This window comes from Carassius carassius, chromosome 10, assembly GCF_963082965.1.
Source record: "Carassius carassius chromosome 10, fCarCar2.1, whole genome shotgun sequence".
Lineage (NCBI taxonomy): Eukaryota > Metazoa > Chordata > Actinopteri > Cypriniformes > Cyprinidae > Carassius > Carassius carassius.
Window position 1 is genome coordinate 31,610,896 of NC_081764.1, and position 9,061 is coordinate 31,619,956.

Sequence of the window (9,061 nt, forward strand, 5' to 3'; positions counted from 1 at the left end):
CCCCCCACCCCACCCCACACCATCCCTCAACATGTCTCTGCATATTATTGTTAAATTAACTATGATTGGTTGCTAGTCATGTCATGCAAAAGCACTTTTCCTATTTTACTAGCAGTTTTTTATCCATAATTTGCTGCAAAGTGGACCATACTTTGTGTCAGTCTGGCTATGAGTATGTGATTCCCAACAGTAGACCTGCAAACTCACCAGAAAACCCACCCTTTGTGGAAGAGTCTGGGCATTGGTGCAAGAAAGAAAGATTAATGTGTCATACATAGAATTAATTAACCGTGTAATATGTCTCAGGCTCCATAATAAAGATAAATCATCAAAAGGTCTGATATCATAAAGGAAATAAATAAATATAGAAGCTTCCTTAAATGCTATTGTTGGGAAACATTAATGATGGTGTGGCCACCACAAAGGCATGAAATGAATGAGATGAGAAGCTTCTCTTCAGTAAAATTACATTATACATTGACTCTAATCTGTAGATTTTCATTTCACTGTTTCTTATGTATTACTCATTCTGTCTAAACGTGAAGCACGCCGTGTGTGTGTGTGTTCAGAACTATTTAATGATTCAAGTTAAGTCATAAATGCTTGTTGTATTCACAATGAATCAGTGCAAGATAGTCTAATAATAATAATAATAATAATAAATAGTGTTCCTGATCTTTTATCAAAATGTAGTGACTTTCCCCCAGACCTCAGTTTATAATATCCTAATTTATTAACAATATTGTCATCATTATTTCTTGAATTGTATACCTCACTCGAAATCCTAGTAACAATTTCTAGTGTCGCTCCAGTTTTACAGTGATAGATAGATAGATAGATAGATAGATAGATAGATAGATAGATAGATAGATAGATAGATAGATAGATAGATAGATAGATAGATAGATAAAAAAATACAAGCCAACAATAAAATCGGATAGAAAATATATTCCTATTAAACATCAATGTCTTTTAATTCAGTTCTCGGATTATTTATTTATTTATTTTTATATAATTTACAAAGCTATTATTATCAGAGCATGTGAGCAGAGCTTTATTGAATGAATGAATAAATTAATGGATGGATGGACCAAACTTTCCATATTTGCAATTGAAAAAATGAACCACAAAGTCTGTGCTGACAGTTTCTGAAAGTGCATATCGCAAGATAAGAGACCAATCAATTGAGATTCTCCTTGCATTCAGTCAAGGTGACATTCAGAGGAATTAAGCACTGGTTTGTACTGCTGTAGTTTGAACTCCGACCTGAGTCCATTCCAGCAAGAACATCTCCCGACACATAAACAGCAATTCTGAGGTCACTGTCACCTGGGTATCCTCATGAATTTAATATTGAGCACTAAATAAACACCTCCAGATGTACATTTATCATGCCTCGCTGTAAACATCTCCAGCCTCACATAACTTATGTGATCTCTGAGTTTTACAAAGCGCCCTGCATGCTGTTGTAGTGTACTCAGAATACCCTTGTGGCCCTGAATCAATACACATGCCGACACAGGCAAGCCGATAAACACCATTCTTACTCCATATGTTTTGGAGGCTGTATTTTGATAAGGACAAGCTACAGATTGGTTGCATTTTTGAAAATACCTTGGCCCAAAAATGTTTTTGCACACTTTAAAATGTCATTTGCAAAAAAAAAAAAAAAAAAAAAAATGACAATGGATTTTTTTTTCTTTTCTTTTATTTTCTTCCAGAAATAGCTTTTCTGAGACACTTCATGTCTCCTTTAACAAACTGCTCAAGGTCATTATGAAGTCAAACATATGATAAAATTGTTTGTGGTATATATCTTCAAAATTATAGCTACTTGGTTTGATATTATTTTATATAATGCAAAGCCAGGCATATATTTAGTATTTAATAATTTGGACCACAGAATATAGATCAAATCCAAATTTAGAGCTTTATTAACATGAAATGAGCTGAACATCATTAATATTGTCAATGGTTGCAGCAGATTTGAATTTATTATATTATTAATTGTATGTAGTTATTTTATTTTATTTTTGGTCCATGGCTTGATGGTTTGACAAATTGCACAAATTAGATTTGAAAGTGAAGATTTTGACTAACCAGCAGCCAATGTTCTGCATGTCAAAACAGGTTGGATGATACCCCTTTTTAATGGATGCAGACATGCCAACTGAAGTTACTATTACAATACCATGAATTCACAGGTGAAAAAATTGTGTCAGCAGAAAAAGGTAATAGAACTACATATGAAGTGAAAGAAACATGAGACTATGTATATTTATACTGTCATAGCAGCCTATCCTGTATCAGCTAAAATGACAAAGACAGTCTCAGGAGATATACATGATACAAGGAAATGACAATCAACTAATAGTTAAACTATACAGTTTGAAAATAAAGAGATTTTGTTCAGAAGCAGGATGTAATGTGGTTGTTATTTCAACCTGGTCTCACAGGATTCCGTGAAATGTCCATGGGTCCTTAACTCAAAATCCGTGAAGCCATGACGGAATTGCCCCAAATTCTGTGACGCCGCCACGGATATAACTCCAACGCAAGTCAATGACACTGACCTTCCGTGGTCCACACACGGATACCCGTTTCAATGACGGAGTACAGAACTCGCTCAACGGATGTGCTTTCTCATTTGGAAACACAACATTTGAAGTATTTGTTTCTTTTCCAACATCAAATGCCATAATGACATTAATCTGACAGTTATTTTAGTTATTGCATTGTCCTGTCATCATAAAAATTCAGTTTGTTTCAGTTAGCCTAACCAAAGTCCCGTGATGGCACCACGGACCTCAACAACCTGACCTCACTCACTGGATGTTGTAATGTTGCTGGCTTGTTTAGGAACTCTGTTGCAATGGCATGCAGGCTAATTAACTTGACATTTTTTCTCGTCCTGTCATCATAAATTCCAGTTTGATGGCGTTTTACACACATTTTGGCTATAGTCAGAACTAAAATCTGTGATAGGAGCACGGAGTGAGTCTGTGCTGAGATCACGGATAACTCTAACGCAAGTCAATGGCACTCATCTTCCGTGGTCCACACACGGATACTCGTTTCAGTGATGGAGTACAGACCTCACTCAATGGACGTGCTATCTCATCTGGAAACGCAACATTTGAAGTATTTATTTTTTTCAACACCAAATACCATGACCAACCTGACTGTTATTGTAACTATTGCATTGTCCTTCCATCATACAAATAGTATGATACAAATACTCTAACGCAAGTCAATGGCACTAATCTTCCGTGGTCCACACACGGATACCCGTTTCAATGACAGAGAACAGATCTCACTCAATGAACGTGCTTTCTCATTTGGAAACACAGTATTTTAAGTACTTATTTATTTCCCGACACCAAATACCATAAAGACGTTAACCTCTCTGTAATTGTAGCTATTGCATAGTCATGTCATCATAAAAATTCAGTTTGTTTCATTTAGCCTTACCAAAGTCCTGTGATGATGGCACCACGGACCTCAACAAGCACGTTTTTTAAACTAATGCATTTCAATTGGATGCATGTTTAGTGCATCAGCACGATATTTTCTCATTATTTTTTTTTTTTTTTTCACAGGACAACAGAAGAAACTGTAACAAAACTGAGCAACATACTTTATTGCTGGTGACAAAAACACATATTCAAACTTTTTTTGCTGTAAAATGCGGAATGGTTCTTTTTTTTTTTTTTTTTTTTTTTTTTATTGATTTCTATTTTTTTTATAGGCCTAGATTTTTTTTTTTTTATAACAGAATTCAATATCAAGTCCTTGACACATAACTGTTACACATTTTCACATTTAGAAACAATATAGTTTAAATAACAAGAACCAAAAAATAAACAAATTAATAAATAAATAAACTAGCAGAAATAGACCTACAGATCTTTTTTTTTGTTTGTTTTTTTTACTTTAGACTCTAAAGTTAAAAGTTTTTATTAAGGTTATTGTAAAGGCTGCTTAAAAATGTGATAGCCATACTGTTGATGAGCCACTGATCGACTTGAATGTTTCTGATTCTGTTATACACCTGATTCTGTGATATGAATGTCCGCGTTGGATTGTGGCTAATGGGCTTAGAATGAGCCCCGCTCGGCCAGTGTTCTGGCTTAATGTACTATTTTTCACCGTTAATAAGACCGAAATAATATAATTAAAATAAAGAAATGAATTAATACAATGATAACATCTAAATAAATGTTGATAGATGTAGCGTTATAGTTTTAAAAATATCAATAAACAGCAAATCAACACAGCTTCGAAATAATAACCGAAAAAGACTTAAATAATTAATATACAGCTCCGCCACTCCCACCACGCGCATCACGCGCTGTGCGTTAACCATAGACTGTCAACCATAGACTGTATAAAAACAGCTGTCAACCCATTCTCACTCCCAAAGCTTCAAAAACTGAAGCATGGTCAAGCGCCTCTAGCGTCACTGAGCCTCAGGTTGGGTGAGTAGTAGTAAATATGCTCTTTTAATGCCTGTTATAAAATGTATTCTGTCTTCTTTATTAATCAGACGAGCGGCTTATGTTTACTCTCTGTATCATATCGGTCATCCGAGGCTGTCTTTGAGTTTCATTGTGTTTAACTAAATGAACACAGCTGCTAACTGGGGTGATTAAACTCTGTCACATGACGCGTCATAGACCTGGGATCCGTTTTATATTCATTTCAGGTTCAAAGATGTAAGTTGTATTTGTAGTAAAATCATGGTAACCATGACACCTACAATAGTAGGTAAAACCCAGTAAACAAGACATTTACCATGTTTTTTACCACAGTAACTGTAGTTTTACTATGGTAAAGTAATAGCACAATAATCAACAAAATAACTATAGTTGTACCACTGTACTGATAGTGTTTTAATGTGCTTTTATATTACATATTTCACAGTAATCACATTTACTGTACCATGCTTGTAATACCTTTTTAATGTAAATCAAAAAAAAAAAAAAAAAAAACATTTTTCCCATCTTGCAGTTCATTCATACTAGTTTATATCTTAAATATTTTGCTCACAGATCACTATTAACATTCTGTATATAATTCTGTTTTATTTTCTTTCCCCTTGTATTTATTTTTTAGCTGAGAAGACGTAAAGGAAGCAGTCACCCCAGTCGTGTTTGTGGAGAAGTATTCCTTCAGAAATGGAGAAGACAGAAAGCTGCAGAGGCAGGTTGGTCTGTGATAGTTTGTCCCTTTTATCAAACATTCCTGCTGTTATCATTTGCACAGCATTTGATGTTTCTTAAACTGTTGTACGGTCCAAATACCCACACTTGCCATCTTTGCACATTTCCTTTATTTGGCCCAAGTGAGCATGAAGATCACAAGTGTGTGTCGATCTTAACATGACAAAGTTCGTTTCAACTTTGCATTTTAAAATAAACTTCTAAATGTCTTTTCAATAGTCCCTATTAAAGATGACAATTTAATTTGTGGTGCTTCTAATTAAGTGTTAAAAAGCAGTTGCAAATAATGAACAAAATAAATATACTTTTCTGTGCACCAAGAAAATGTGCAACACTTTGTTTACTACTAAATTATTCTCAATATCTAATTATTATTATTAATATTTCACATACATTGGAAAGGTTTGCTTGACCTCTTGTGAGATCTCTGCAAAAAGTCTCACTATTAATTCGAAAACGTGATGCATGATGGGATACACTAAGTGTTGCATTGCGCTCCGGAGCAGTATTGGAGAGGTTTAGTGTGTGTTAAGGACGCCGCGCTTTGGCATTATTAAGACCGGGGACAGTCTTGTGCATGCACTTTCATGTACACAAGCTCTCAAGTGACTAAGACCTCAAGTGGGTATTTGGAAAGGGGAAAAGTCTTTAAAATGATCCCTAAATACAGTCGCACATCAAAGTCTTAATAATTCAGTAATTCAATTTAACACTTGTATGATATTGTACAAGCCCCTGGACAATCTCATCTGACACTGTCACAATATTGGAAAATCACACAGTCAGAAAGTTTATATTGTTCATTAAGTTACTTAAGTTACTTCAAATAAGCCCCATCAGTTCATGTTCCCACTATACGTGATCTCCACGAGTAGAAATTCTAGTTTAATGTGTCACATGATATATATTAAATCTTTGATTAATTTGTCAGAACCAGATCAATTACACTACTGATAACAGTCCTGTTAGCATGTATTAATTTTTAAACCAACTCATATGAATATAGCTTGCTATTAATGACTTGCTGTGAATAATGGTGAATTTAATTATACAGCATCTTTGCAGATGATGCTTTCATGGTCTAAAAAAATAATGTATAAGTAATGTATTAGTTAAAGTATATAGTAATGTATACGTTGCATGTAATGAAATAATATTTCCTTCCTTTCTGTCTTACAGGATTGTTTGCAGATAATGCTGTTCTTCTTTTTCAGAAGTTTTTTGGTGAGCCAACCCTCACACACCTTCCTAAAAACTAAAAGAGCTATTACTGAGTCTCAGCGAATCTTGCCATGATCAGCTCTTCCCAGGTACATTTGTTTAGAATATTTTTGAATCAACATTTACTCATCAAATTCTCTGGTCTGAATCTTACTTTAAATTAACTTAATTATATGTTTAATGAGCAATATTAATTGCACTCAGAGTAAGTAGAGATTATTTTGTTTCACAGAAGAGAAGGAAGGCCAAGTAAATTATTTGTTCAGGATGAGGAATGAAGAAGAAAAAAAAAATTAATTAATCAGAAAATATCGTGCTGATGCACTAAACATGCATCCAATTGAAATGCATTAGTTTAAAAAACGTGCTTGTTGAGGTCCGTGGTGCCATCACGGGACTTTGGTAAGGCTAACTGAAACAAACTGAATTTTTATGATGACATGACTATGCAATAGCTACAATTACAGAGAGGTTAACGTCTTTATGGTATTTGGTGTCGGGAAATAAATAAGTACTTAAAATGCTGTGTTTCCAAATGAGAAAGCACGTTCATTGAGTGAGATCTGTTCTCTGTCATTGAAACGGGTATCCGTGTGTGGACCACGGAAGATTAGTGCCATTGACTTGCGTTAGAGTATTTGTATCATACTATTTGTATGATGGCAGGACAATGCAAAAGTTACAATAACAGTCAGGTTGGTCATGGTATTTGGTGTTGAAAAAAATAAATACTTCAAATGTTGCGTTTCCAGATGAGATAGCACGTCCATTGAGTGAGGTCTGTACATCACTGAAACGAGTATCCATGTGTGGACCACGGAAGATGAGTGCCATTGACTTGCGTTAGAGTTATCCGTGATCTCAGCACAGACTCACTCCGTGCTCCTATCACAGATTTTAGTTCTGACTATAGCCAAAATGTGTGTAAAACGCTATCAAACTGGATTTTATGATGACAGGACGAGAAAAAATGTCAAGTTAATTAGCCTGCATGCCATTGCAACAGAGTCGACGAAAAGCTTATAAGTTCCTAAACAAGCCAGCAACATTACAACATCCAGTGAGTGAGGTCAGGTTGTTGAGGTCCGTGGTGCCATCACGGGACTTTGGTTAGGCTAACTGAAACAAATTGAATTTTAATGATGACAGGACAATGCAATAACTAAAATAACTGTCAGATTAACGTCATTATGGCATTTGATGTTGGAAAAGAAACAAATACTTCAAATGTTGCGTTTACAAATGAGAAAGCACGTCCGTTGAGCGAGTTCTGTACTCCGTCATTGAAACGGGTATCCATGTGTGGACCACGGAAGGTCAGTGTCATTGACTTGCATTGGAGTTATATCCATGGATGCGTCACGGAATTTGGGGCAATTCCGTCATGGCTTCACGGATTTTGAGTTAAGGACCTGTGGACATTTCACGGAATCCTGTGAGACCAGGTTGGTTATTTAAAGACAGCTGTTGCTATGCAACAAATAATCTACAGGATGCAAAAAATTCTAAAGTGTCTACATTTATGGTCTGTGTACTTTTGCATCCATTTGGATTTAGTTTTTAAACCATGGTGAAAAAAAGGAAGAAAAAAAATGGTGGTTGTATTTTTAAATGGTACATAATTTGAAAACCAAAATTGAAATTAGAATCGTACACACAAAATGCTGCCTGAAAAACAAGAGCCAAATATTGATTTATTTATTTTATTTTATTTTTTTAATGCACAAAATAATATAGAAAAGTGTTGAAGTAATACTTCTCCCACATGCTCATTTGAGCTGTGTCTGAAACAATGCAGAAACCTAATACATTACTTTAAAATATGATTTTAAAATAGACATTGCAGAATCCTGGGAACTTATCATTATGAAATTATATATTGTGGTTTATGTCATATTTTTTTTTTTTTTTGGTCATGGTATCGTAGAGGACCATGGTTTTGTGTTAGAGCAATACACACAAGGCTTTAATATATGGGGTAAATATATAAATATAACACACACATATCAAATTATAATTTCTCCTACTTCTCCAGTTATAGGCAATTCACAGACAGAGCTTCCAAAATTAGTGAAGGCACTCTAGCGTTAATGTACAACTATTTTGACACATATTGCCTTATTCTTTGTTATGGTTAATACTATCATTACACTGATAGTGACATCTGCATATAAATGCCGCATTTTCCCAACTTTGCAGTGTGTATCTGGTCCTCCTAGCATCACGAGAAACATTCCAATTTTGAATGGATTATAGCCAAGGCCGCTCCCCTTCTAATGACCAACAAGAATCACTCACCATCATTCACCATCATCGTCATTCAAGTCCTGAAGATTCCTTGTCCCTCGAGTGCTCATCTTTTGCATATTTTGCCTAATTTGATCATGCTCTCAGCAAGCAATGAGCATCTCAACACTGGTTAACCCATTTTACAAAGCCTAAATCCATTATGCTGAATTCTACAGGTTGAAAAAATGATACAGATACAACGAGTATTACTAAATAATTTTGAGATGTCACTTTTCCTAGACCTAGACTTTGAACAGGATTTCCCCTCAGGATACTCATGATGCACTTCTGTCTACTGTGGATCAGTGACACTCACATTTATACATATG